Here is a 9308-nt window from a genome sequence, read left to right as displayed (position 1 = left end):
CAAGTTCATCTGCCTGTTTCCCCTCTCTCTGTCAGTCTCGTTCTTTCCAACTCTTGAGGCTAGTTCTTCGTCTGTATACTCGGGTTCGAATAAATAAGGACGACCATCAAACTCAAAAGGCTCTTCCGTGTGTTGTATATCTGCTATATTCTTCATACTCCAAGCTTCTTCCCTTATAAACAACTCCGCTTTTCACTCTTCACACACTACGCTCCAATCTGCACACTACTGTTTACCTTTTTCTGCTACAACTGAATTCCCAGGAGACAGCGCGATGCAACCGCTAAGCTTCAGTAACGCTATTACTGTGCAAGCCACAGACATCGTTTATCCCGTTTCCATGTAGTTACATAGTCACTGATATGGTCATAACCACTACAGTGCTCAATTACCTATTTTGAGGGGGAAATAATCTAAACATTACGTAGGCGGCATGATCTGTCCTATGCAGGGCATCCACCAGCCCACCGGGCCCGTGGATTTTAATTGGGATGATTATTACAGATGCCTGGCTGAATACACTCTCCGAACGGCAGCGCTAGCAGCTAACAGCCATCTGGCTGTACACACTCACCGGAGGGCCGCTAGCAGCTAACAGCTACTACCGCACTACTGTTTTTTTTAGGGGGGAATACACTTCAAGACGTGACATGACCTGTCCTCTGGAGGACATAGCCACACCACCACCGCTCTGTGGATTGTTATTGGGATGATTATCACAGAAGCCTGTCAGAATACACTCACCAAACGGCAGCTAGCAGCTAACGGCTATCAGCTAGCAGGGCAAGCTAGCTACCGGCAGGATCGAGACAGGGACCAGGGTAGGTGAATTTAAACAATGTCTGAGTTGAAAACGCATCTTGTTGACACGTAAGGGCCCTGTTCATGTGGCACAGACATATTAATTGCATTTTGTGTCTGTTAAGAGGCACAAAGGCACTCTAAAACTTGCCCCGAGCACTGCCGTTTTAGCTCAGGGGACGCTTGTAGTACGTAGCTGCAGCTTCTCCGTGTTAACCGCACTGATTCGGGTCGGGTTTTTTTCGAAAGTACTCGAGTAGCTATTGCGATCAAGATTAACATAAAAATTGGCCGGAATTCTCCTTTAAGTGCCTTGCTCAAGGGAACCTCAGTGGTGGTAATGAGGAAGGGACAAGCGCTGTTCTTTCACTTTCCCCACCCAGATTTTATCCTGTCGTTCTGGGGATTGAACCAACGACCTCCCGGTCACAAGCTCACGTCTCTAACCTTTAGGCCACCACTGTCCCTTCGGCTGATTATGTACCTTGTCACCTTTAAAAACTCTTAAATGCCATGAGCATCTACGTAGACATGACATGACTCAATGAGTGCATGACCTATTTTTGACCTCAGGTTTATGAAGAATCTGATTTTGAGTAACAGTTGAGAGCATTTCTAGAACAATCAGCATCTTTGAAAACCAGAAGCAAAGATTAATCACAGCACAGACATCGACACAGAGAGAGCTCTTGTCAATCATCTACTATCTCCATTTGAAACAATCTCTTTTGTAACCTAATCTTACTTGTAACCTCATCTACTTAACGTTTTTAATTATTTCTTATTATAGCTATGTTGCTTTATTTACTTTGTACACTTGATCTTTTCTTACTCTTATTTTTGCCTGACTGTGAGCAACTGCAACTAAATATTTTCCCTGAGGGGAACAATAAAGTCTTCTGATTCTGATCTATGTGTACAGCCGATGAAATGAAGTCTGACACCAGCAAATGCGTCCTTAGTCTAGTCCACAATGAAGGAAGTGGAAACTGTGGTCTGGCTTTGCGGGGCTATACTAAGCCATACATTGCATTAAAGTCTTTTAATACCTGGCCATTTGTAGATGCAGGTTGTTAACTGTGACAGAGTTGACTGGAGTGTCTGCTGTGGGTTCTGTTGTGGAACAACTATGTCAGTCCAGACTTTCCTGTGGTTCTGCTAGTCCAACTGTTGTATAGTTTGCTTATTTCTACCAAACATTTCTCTGTAGGCTTCCTATGATAATGACCTGTCTTCCAAGAATAATGTTTCCAGTTTCCAGATGCGGTTGCGAGGTTCAGAGAAATCCAAACATGCTATTTCTGCCCTGGAATGCACATTTCGCTTCACTTGGACTTCAGATGGTTTGTCGCAGTGGGATGACACAAACACACACACACACACACACACACACACACACACACACACACACACACACACACACACACACACACACACACACACACACACACACACACACACACACACACACACACAGTGCATGCATTTCTATACATACATACACTCATACAGACAGACACAAACCGAGACAAACACACCACAAAATAGCAGGTTGTGGCGGAATTGTGATTAGAAGTGCTGATGGATGCAAAAGATTTCTTTTCCTTTTTGTGAATTCCAGGGTCAGTTGTTGACGGCAGCTCTTTCTGCCACACTAACACAACCTTCTGGGTGAGTTGCTACCATTCCTGTGTAGCCATAAAGCCCAGCGTGATGGTGATGAGTGCGCTCCAGCAGCGGTCTGAGCTGACTGCAGGGTGTGCCACTGGCTGCTCCTGGTGCAAACCTGCTGATCTGAGGCAGGCTAATGAACGCTAATGTTAGCTCTGCATTACCCATTGTAGCCGTTCTGTTTGTGGAGCTATGGTGCAGCGCTCCAAGCTGCCATGCTGTCCAGAAGGTGCTCTCATTATGTTGACCTGTCACAGCCTTCAATGTAAATGGAGGCTCTGTATGACTGTACCTGCTGCTGCCTCACTGCATATTGATGCTTACTAACACACAGTTGGAGTCTTTGGTTCACAGTATTTACTCAGATGTATTCTGTTGCTTCTTTCTATTTAGTTTGTTTAGTTTAACAGAAGTCATGCTCTCACTGCAGAAGTGTTCCCTCTCTGGAACTAGATAGACTTACTACACTACTATATACTACTACTACTACTACTACTACTACTACTACTACAATAGCTGAACAGTCAGACAGTTATACCAACTGTTCAATCTTCTGCTGGCACAAAACTATCCAAATCTTCAATTGTTAATAATCCAAAAGTATTATTTTGAGAGAGGGATGAGAAGATTCATATCGGTTTCATGTCTGTTGAGTACAGAGGTGGAAACTCGATGTGTTTAGCCTAGCTTAGCATAAAGACTGGAAGCAGGGAAAACAGCTAGCCTGTCCAAAGTTAAACATTGTTTTTGTTTAATCAATTTGTGGTTCTAGGGAAGTTAAATGCTTAGCCTTTATGCTAAGCTAGGCTAACCATGTTCTGATGTCAGTTACGTATTTAACCCACACACAAGATTGACATCAATCTTATCACCTCACTCTCCGAGACAAAGCACATATGCATAATTCACAAGAACTCGTTCTATACCTTTAAGTTAAAGTAATTTACAATGCATTCTGGGTAAATTAAAGATTATTGTCAAACTAAAATGACAGACTGTGCAGGACTGCAACTAACTGTGAAAAGTGCAGTTTCCCAGAGCCCAATGTCATGTCTTCAAACGGCTTGCCAGAAACCCAAAGAAATTCAATTTATAAACTTAATTGAAACAGCAAATCATCACATTGGAGAAGCTGGAACAAGCCAATCTTTTGCATTTTTGCTTAATAAATCACTTCCATCATCTGAAATGTTGTCAATTAATGTCATGTTGACTAACTGATGAATGCATTTATCATTTCAGCCCCACAAGCTACAAAGAGAACTTGTGCCTGTTGGGAGAATTTAACAGATACAAGAAAGATTACTACAGGCTTACAGGCACATTAATTCATCTGCAACACACAACAAAGTGTGAACCATGTTTTTCTATTTTCTGTCGGTTATCAGCAGATCCCAGGTGTCACTGATTGTTACCATGGAAACGCAGCTGAGATACCCTAGGGGGTAGGTCAGATAATCCCCCCTAGAATCAGTAAATCTTTATTTTCATGCATCAGTGCGCTAGAAGAGCAGAACGAAGACCGGACCAACAAACAGCCGAGGGAAAAAACACATCAGTGAGTTGAACTGGGCACACGGCAGGATGTTTGAGTCAGCGTTGGCCCGACTGGCTCATATGACGACGTCTTAGTTTGGGGACTTTAAGCAGGAGGGGTGGTAGTGTGTGACAGTGTGTCATAATGTGCCCTCTCTCTCTCTCAGGGCCTCAGCTGAATAATGTGAAGGGTGTGTGGAAGGAAGAGGCGGGGCATGACGGAATGAAATCTATAAAGGAGCGAGGGCGGACAGACTTCGGGGGCTGAACTGAGCCCCCAGTGGCAGATTCATGACTGCTCCTATCATAACAAAACACCATTCAGGAAGCTTATATCACAACACATTCCTCTGAGACATCTACAGCACAATGACGGGCCAAAGAGCAATGCAAGGTCTTTTCACGTTGTTTATTTCCCCTTGAATCAACACCAATGATGATAGATACAGTATGAAAGCTTCCTGCAGGCGAATAGGTATTACACTCCTGTGCATGGTCATGTGCATGCCTCAGAATAGATCTTTTTTCTATCTAAAGTTCAACTGTGATGCGGGCAAAAGCTCCAGAACAAGCCAATCAGTGGACCTTGAGTGGAAATTGACGACTTGGGTCTTATCTTTATAGTTTTGGCCATCATATCTATCAGTCATGACAACATTGTACTATAATACTATACTTAATCAAAGTCAGTGCTGAGATCATCAGATGCACAAGTGTTCCCAGATGTCAGCGATGAACTTGGTGAATATAATGTCATTACTACCAATTGAAACAATGGTAAAGACCAAAGTAAGAACCACGTTGGAATAATAAGGACTGTCCTGCTCCATGTCTAACACTTAAGTCTAAGAAATGCTGTTGTGTGATCAGCATGAATTTTCAGAATCTTTGCTGGAAAGGCAACAGATATATTAACGTATTGGTAATGTTTTCCATCATTTCCTGACAGATTAGGGCCCAATAAATCAGCACGGAGCAGAATGAGGCCCACATTGAGAAACACCAGCTGCAAGTGTTGAGCTGTTGCAAATAACAGAATCACAGACAGGAGGTATGAAGCACAGCTGACTGTGGGACAATAATTTTACCATCTCTTGAGTTACTGGCTGATTTTGTCAAATGGAACATCTACATGGTCGGATTATGACACAACACAAAGCACCCCGTGGCTCCTTGTAATAAACAAGGTTAGTCCCAACTGCTGCTGCTACAGTCTAATAACATTATCCATTGAGCCAGTCCAGTCAGAGGGACAAAAACATGAACACTGTGTCACTGTGCACAGTTAGGGGGAGGACTCCTGCCAGGTGACTGTAATTACACTCAGGATGAACATGGTTTTAATTGGAATTATCAAATTAGAACATGGCAATAAATGCCCTTGGAGCAGAACAAGGCGGCAAATGTCAACATGGATGGTGCTGATGATGATGGGGAGGTAAATGGAAGTCTTAACCCTGAGTGTAAATTACCACGTACAGTTCAAATGAAAATCAATTACAGGTCTGCTTTATGACAAATGCAAGCAGAAGCATTTTCAGCCACAAAGTTCATTCTGTAATGTATTGTCTTTGAATGTAACATGCAGATGATATTTTTGGAGGGGTTTCATTTCCTCGAATGAAACTATCTGCTTCCCCATACCCCCACATTAGTTTTTGTGGCAGTGTTGGGCAGTGTGTGATAGTACATATATCCATTAGTCTGTCTGACAGTTTTTAATACTTGCTCCAAGATATTGCCATATTGCAATGAAATTTGATTCAAAATGGTACAGCAGAGACACAATGGCCAGTGGGAAGCACGAAAACTAGATAGATAGATAGATAGATAGATAGATAGATAGATAGATAGATAGATAGATAGATAGATAGATAGATAGGCAAAAAGCTGTGTAGGCCTGCTTGTCTGCAATGGATGAAATAAAATAAAATATGTGGCATCGGATTTGGGACTCAAATTTGGCACTGCCAGATTTATTTAGTATTGTGGATTGGCTTCCAGCTTATAGTGCAAGCTCCGAAAATACTACATTAATATACATAACGCAACTATCTTTTTTTAAACCCTGTCCTTCTTTCAAACTTCATGCCACTGGTTTGAATCGCAGGCTTCCGGTTATAAATGTGTGTCTCCAGGCTGAGGGAACACCTTGACTTGCTGTAAAATAAATGAAGGATTTTTAAACACTACTGTACATTTAAACTTCATGACATTTTCACTTTACAAAGTTTAAACATTTCAGTTCATGTTTAAGATGGTACCAACATCTTGAAACATGTACATTGTACATTCATGCACCAGAGGTGGTCTTCTTTAAAATGTATCAAGAGGTGGTGCTAATCACACCCAGAGTGGTGCTTGGCTGCAGGACGAACTGCAGAGATCATCAGAAACGTGTTAATGCTTCATTAGGAGCATCAACAGGGATATCTGGCACGGGGATGGATTAAACTGGGACCGGTCTATCTGGGCCCTAATAGAGAATGTTGTTGAGGATGGAGCTCCTAACGTTTATCAAATGTCTCCCTGGCTATATTGCTAATAACACACACAAACACACACAAACACACACACACACACACACACACACACACACGCACACACACACACACACACGCACCACACACACACACACACACACACACACACACACACACACACATATACACTCATTGTTTGAGACACTGGTCTAAATGTTAAAATGCTTCTAATAAATTCAATCATCCAGAATTGGTTGTGTAAAAATGTTGTAACTATGGTGAATGGACTGCATTTATATAGCGCCTTTCGACATTACTGGACAAAGCGCTTTACAATTTGCCTCTCACCCATTCACACACACGTACATACACCAATGACTATAACTCTGATCCAAGGTTTCCACTTCACATATGATGTTTCTCACTGTTACGTTGAATCTTCAGTAGGATTACGTCTACACAACTCTCTGACCTCTGTAGCTTATGAAACTGTTGCAAAACCCATTGAATACCAATACATATGCACTGTGATCAAGATTGGTTTTGTTCGTTCCTGAAATTGTTTAATTACTCACTGTGTTTTTCATCTGCAAATGTTGGTATCCTAGACAAACACCATGCTGTTCAGGCTCTATCATACACCTAGAGAACAGTATCAATTCAGCAGAAACACTTCAGCCAACACTGTCAAATCACAAAGAAATGATTTTTAGAGCAAAGGCCATTCTTAGTTAGAGGAAGAAGGCTGATGGGTCTCTGCATCGCAACAAGCAAACTTACTTAGGAAGTAACTGAGGAATGAATTCAAAATCTGAAGTGGCTTGAAACATAAAAAGAGAACTAATCTGCCAGTGGGGTGAGATTTTTCCACGTGTTCTAACAAACTTCAGCTTCAACAAATTCCTTCACACCTTGAGGTAAGCATGATGAATATGAATGTAAATAAGAAATGTCCTGCATTAATTAATAATGAATAATCCCTGAAGTAATTTCCTCCATTTAAGATTGAAGCCGAGCCGTTTTTTGGGGCTTTCCACTGCGACCACAGAAAGTTCACTAACATCCATGGCAGGAGTCCTCGTCTCCAATCTGCTGATAAGGACACAGCCCTTTAGAAGGCCACAGGGTTGCTGATATTGATCCTGAGGTAATAAATGCACGGAAGCCACGTCTGAGACATGCTGCTGATGCTCACCAGGCTCTGCCGACTACATGCTGAGGAATGTGGAAGCATAATGAGAGTGTTTGGATTTCACAATTAAATCCAAAACATAGGCCCTAATGAAATACGTACACATCCTAAAAAATGAATCGCATAAAAGTAAAAGACAAGGTCCATCACACTCTGTGTAGGTACAGTTTTTACCATAGAAAATGTTCAAGAAAGTTCAACATAGAGGACAAAGTCATCTCAGGCTTACGGCTGGAGTTATTATGCTCAAGTCCATCTATAAATGGATCAAGTGATTTTCGCTCCAGATAAAAATCAATACTGTCTCTGTGTGCTTCCACCAGGGGACTGAGTATATGCACAAGATTCAAATGGACTCTGGAAATGTTGTCCTGGATCTGATTGAAATGGCTGAGGTCCCTTCATGTGATGTCCTTAGCAACACCCAGGTTAGGGTGCTGCCGAACTGGGCCTGTCCTGCGGGGCTCCTGCTGACGCTGATGAATGGGACCAGCTGTGAGAGCAAGCAAGTGTCCGTCTGCGTGGACCAGAATGCACAAACCTGCATTTATCTGCAATCGGCCTAATTAACACCTGAGCTACTTCATCTCTTAGTGATGGAAAGGTCCAGGCAGTGACCTCCACCACGTGAATCAATACTCAAACCACCGGCAAGATTTACCTTTTAAAAGAAACCATTAGTGAGGAGCACAAGCTACATAAAACCATCAAATGCAGCTGGATTACATCCTAAGAAACTCATTATCAGAGCAGCCAGCATCTGCATTAAAAATGCATTGAGGCTTACGCCTTTGACAACCAAACAAGAGTACGTGGTGAAAGCCTGAGTAAAAAACTCTTGGGCTGTTTCCATCCCTGTGATTGACAAAAAGACCACGGTGTGGAAACACACGGTTTGCATCTTAGCCAGGTGTTTGAGGATGTGTTTGTAAGACATTGTGGTGTCTTGCATCTGTATCACAACAACAACACTTAAGAAGCTATTAATAGATGAATATTATTAGATTGCTGACTAATCGCTTGTGAAATATCTGCTCACTTCGAAGAATAGAATCAAGACAAACAGCAAAGAACATCACCCAGAGCTAGGGTTCACTATGTGGCCACATTAAATTACATACTATAGTATGCTATCGAGGAATAGTTGCATTGCTGAAATGCAATGAAATTCGTTTCACTAAAGCTACCTGCTGCATAGAACCAGTCTTGACTTTTACATCTCAAGAATAATCTTTTAACTATTCAAAGTAACAGAAAAAAGATAAAGAATGAAGCCTTGGAAATGGTCAGCTGCAAGCATACATTGGCGTTACCTCAGAAAGGCATCAGCAGAGATCCAGTCATCTTGTTATTCCAGTCTTTGCTCTGACAACTTTCTAATGTCTCTCACTGTATGTTACCGACAGCATTGAGCCTATCAGTGCCTGTGGGTGGTGAGTATGACTGAGCAAGTGAGGTATGTGTGTGTGTGTGTGTGTGTGTGTGTGAGTGTGATAGTTGTATATGTGTTTGTGTGATGGCATGCCAGAGTATTTTTGGGCCCTGCCTGCTTAAATGCAGCTTGCATGAATCATGACTTCCCACATAGTAGGTTAGTGAGCGGGGTGAGTCATATTGCTGTCTTA

General features: G+C 42.2%; 1 protein-coding gene across 3 annotated transcripts in view; it reads right to left on the bottom strand.

Annotated features, from left to right (window-relative positions):
* The window catches only part of bach2b (BTB and CNC homology 1, basic leucine zipper transcription factor 2b), a 102110-nt gene that overhangs the window by 37945 nt on the left and 54857 nt on the right, over window positions 1-9308 (bottom strand). The window contains exon 1 of one of the 3 annotated variants that reach the window (XM_039781810.1): window positions 8997-9260. The exons of the other annotated variants lie outside the window; for them this stretch is intronic. The gene's annotated coding sequence lies outside the window, so the exon portion shown is untranslated. Of the gene's footprint in view, window positions 1-8996; window positions 9261-9308 lie in introns of those variants that run through there. 3 annotated transcript variants of the gene reach the window in all.

Source organism: Perca fluviatilis, chromosome 18 (genome assembly GCF_010015445.1).
Source record: "Perca fluviatilis chromosome 18, GENO_Pfluv_1.0, whole genome shotgun sequence".
Taxonomy (NCBI): Eukaryota; Metazoa; Chordata; class Actinopteri; order Perciformes; family Percidae; genus Perca; species Perca fluviatilis.
Note: the sequence above shows the minus strand (reverse complement) of the source record. Positions and strands in the feature narration are given on the sequence as shown.